Here is a 4,062-nt window from a genome sequence, read left to right on the forward strand (position 1 = left end):
GGTTTAGGTTTTCTTAGGGTTTTAGGTTTAGGATTTAGGGTTTTAGGTTAGGGATTAGTGTTAAGGGCTTATGGTTTTTTATGTTTAGGGCTTTCGGTTAAGGGTTTTATCTAGGGTTTTAGGGTTTAGGGCTTTGGGTTTCTTGAGGTAAGGTTTTTTAGGGTTTTATAGGTTTAGGGTTTAGGGGGTAGGGTTTTGTTTTTGTTTTTTAGGGTTGTGCATATATTATTTAGGGCTTTATAGGGTTTAGAGCTTAGAGTTTCTTGGGTTTTTAGGGTTTTAAGGGTTAAGTGTTTCTTAGGGTTTTTTAGGGTTTAGGGCTTAGCGTTTTTTTCTTGTGTTTTTTATGTTTAGGGTTTATCGATTTAAAATTTAGGGTTTAGAGCATAGGGTTTTATAGGGATTTTAAATGGTCTTTAGGGATTATTTTAGGGTTTCTTAAGGTTTAGGGTTTAGGGTTTCTTAGGGTTTTAGGTTTAGGATTTAGGGTTTTAGGTTAGAGTTTAGGGTTTAGGGCTTAGGGATTTTTTAGGCTTAGGGTTTTAGGTTAAAGGTTTTATTTAGGTTTTTATGGTTTCGGGTTTTGGGTTTTTTAGCGTAAGGTTTTTTAGGGTTTTATAGGTTTAGGGTTTAGGGCTTAGATTTTTTTTTTGGTGTTTTTTTAGTGTTTAGAATTTACGATTTAGGGATTTATAGGTTTTAAAGCTTAGTGTTTTTTAGGTTTAGGGGTTTCTGGGTTTTTTAGGGTTAAGTGTTTCTTAGTGATTTTTTAGGGTTTATGGTTTAGAGATTAGGGTTTTGTAGGGGTTTTTAATGGGTTTGGGGTTTATTTTAGGATTTATGGGACTTAGGGTTTCTTAAGGTCTAGGGTGTAGGGTTTCTTAGGGTTTTAGGTTTAGGATTTAGATTTTACAGTTTAGGGTTTAGGATTTCTTAGGGTTTACGACTTAGGTTTTTTTTTGTGTTTTTTAGGGTTTCGCATATACGATTTAGGGTTTTTATAGGGTTTAGAGATTAGAGTTTTTTAGGTTTAGCAGGTTTTGGGTTTTTAAGGGTTAAGTGTTTGTTAGGATTTTTTCAGGTTTAGGGCATAGGTTTTGTTTTAAGTTTTTTAGTTATAGGGTTTACGGATATTTAAGATTTAGGGTTTAGAGCTTTGGGTTTTTAGGCATTTTAAATGCTTTTTAGGGTTTATTTTAGGGTTTATAGGATTTAGGGTTTCTTAAGGTTTAGGGTTTAGGGTTTCTTAAGGTTTTTGGTTTAGGATTTAGGATTTTAAGTTAGGGTTTAGGGGCTTAGGTTTTTTTTAGGTTTAGGGTTTTAAGTTAAGGGTTTTATTTAAGGTTTTAGGGCTAAGGACTTTGGGTTTTTTAGAGTTTTATAGGTTTAGGGTTTAGGGCTTAGGTTTTTTTTGTGGTTTTTAGAGTTTAGGATATACGATTTAGGGCTTTATAGTTTTTAGAGCTAAGATTTTTTTAGGGTTTTTAAGGTTTAAGTGTTTCTTTGGTTTAGGGCTTAGGGTTTTTTTGTGGTTTTTAGTTTTAGGGTTTATGGATTTTTAGGATTTAGGGTTTAGAGCTTAGGGTTTTGTGGGGGTTTTATATGATTTTTAGGGTTTATAGGATTTAGGATTTCTTAAGGTTTAGGGTTAAGGGTTTCTTAAGGTTTTTGGTTTTGGACTTATGGTTTTAGGTTAGTGTTTAGGGTTTAGGCTTTTGTTAGGTTTATGGTTTTAGGGTTTTAGGGTCTTTTTAGGTTAAGGGTTTTATCTAGGTTTTTGGGGTTTAGGGCTTTGGGCTTTTTAGCTTAAGGTTTTTTAGGGTTTTATAGGTATAGGGTTTAGGGCTTAGGTTTTTTTTTTTTTTTTTTAGGGTTTAGCATATACGATTAAGGCTTTATAGGGTTTAGAGCTTAGAGTTTTTTTAGGTTTAGGAGTTTTTTGGGGTTTTTGGGTTTTTAAGGGTTAAGTGTTTCTTAGGGCTTTTAAGGATTTAGGATTTAGGGACTTAGGGTTTTTAGGTGTTTTTTAGGTTTAGGATTTATGGATTTAGGGTTTAGAGCTTAGGGTTTTTATGGCTTTTTATGGGTTTTAAACCGGTTTTAGGGAATTTAGGGTTTCTTAAGGTTTAGGGTTTAAGGTATCATAGGGTTTTAGGTTTAGAATTTAAGGTTTTAGGTTAGGTTTTAGGGTTTAGCATATACGATTTAAGGCTTGATAGGGTTTATAGTTTAGGGTTTTAAGTCTAGGATTTAGAACTCTAGGTTAGGGTTTAAGGTTTAGGGATTTATTTAGGGTTTTAGGGTCGACATGAGGTTTAGCTCGAGAGAGTGAACCTTAGGGTTTACAACTTAGGATTTTGTAGGGGTTTAAAATGGGTTTGAGGTTTTTTTTTTGTTGTTTATAGGATTTAGGGCTTCTTAATGTTTAGGGTTTTAGGATAGGGTTTAGGGTTTTTTTAGGTTCAGGGTTTTAGGTTAAGGGATTTATCTAGGTTTTTAGGGTTTAGGGCTTTGAGTGTTTTAGGTTAAGGTTTTTTAAGGTTTTATAGGTTTAGGGTCTACAACTTAGGGATTTTTGTGTGTTTTTAGGGTTTAACATATACGATTTAGGGCTTTATAGGGTTTAGAGCTTAGAGTTTTTTAGGTTTAGGGGTTTTTAGGGTTTTTAAGAGTTAAGTGTTTCTTTGGGTTTTTTAGAGTTTAGGGCTTAGTTTTTTTTTTTTGTTTTTGAAGATTAGTGTTTACAGAATTTTAGGATTTAGGGTTTAGAGCTTAGGATTTTGTAGAAGTTTTAAATGGTTTTTAGGGTTTATTTTAGGGTTTATAGGATTTAGGGTTTCTTAAGGTTTAAGGCTTAGGGTTTCTTAGGGTTTTATGTTTATGATTTAGGGTTTAAGGATTTAGGGTTTAGGGCTAAGGTGGTTTTTTTAGGATTAGGGTTTTAAGTTAAGGGTTTTATTTAGGTTTTTAGGGTTTAGGGCTTTGGGTTTTTTAAATTAAGGGTTTTTAGGATTTTATTGGTTTAGGGTTTAGGGCCTACGGTTTTTTTTTGGTGTTTTTTAGGGTTTAGTATATATGATTTAGGGGTTAATAGGGTTTAGAGATTAGAGTTTTTTAGGTTTAGCGAATTTTGAGTTTTAAGGGTTTTTAAGGGTGAAGTCTTTCTTAGGGTTTTTTAGGGTTTAGGGCTTAGTGTTTTTTTTGTGATTTTTAGGATTTAGGGTTTAAATCTTAGGGTTTTGTAGGGATTTTAAATGGTTTTTAGGGTTTATTTTAGGTTTTATAGGATTTTTGGTTTTATAAGGTTTAAGGGTTTCTTAGGGTTTTAAGTTTAGGATTTAGGGTTTTAGGTTTAGGGTATAGGGTTTAGGGCTTTTGGTTTTTTAGGTTTAAGGTTTATTAGGGTTTTATAGGGTTAGGCTTTAGGGTTTGGTGTTTAGGGCTTAGGTTTTTTTTTGTGTGTTTTAGGGTTTATCACGTACGATATAGGGCTCTATAGGGTTTAGAGCTTAAAGTTTTTTAGGGTTTTTAAGGGTTAAGCGTCTCTTAGGGTTTAGGGCATAGGATTTTTTGTGTTTTTAGGTTTAGGGCTTATAGTTTTTTAGGATTTAGAGTTTAGAGCTAAGTGTTTTGTGGTGGTTTTAAATGATTATTAGGGTTTGTAGGATTTATGGTTTTGTAAGGTTTAGGGTTTAGGGTTTCCTAGGGTTTTAGGTTTAGGATTTAGGTTTAGGTAAAGGGTTTTTAAGGTTTAGGGCTTAGAGTTTTTTTTGTGTTTTTTAGGTAAAGGGTTTTTAAGGTTTAGGGCTTAGAGTTTTTTTTGTGTTTTTTAGGTAAAGGGTTTTTAAGGTTTAGGGCTTAGAGTTTTTTTTGTGTTTTTTAGGTAAAGGGTTTTTAAGGTTTAGGGCTTAGAGTTTTTTTTGTGTTTTTTAGGTAAAGGGTTTTTAAGGTTTAGGGCTTAGAGTTTTGTTTGTGTTTTTTAGGGTTTAACTTATACGATTTAGGGCTTTATAGGGTTTAGAGCTTAGAGTTTTTTTAGGTTTAGGGATTTTTGGGTTTTTG

This window comes from Solanum tuberosum, unplaced genomic scaffold (genome assembly GCF_000226075.1).
Source record: "Solanum tuberosum cultivar DM 1-3 516 R44 unplaced genomic scaffold, SolTub_3.0 scf00139, whole genome shotgun sequence".
NCBI lineage: Eukaryota > Viridiplantae > Streptophyta > Magnoliopsida > Solanales > Solanaceae > Solanum > Solanum tuberosum.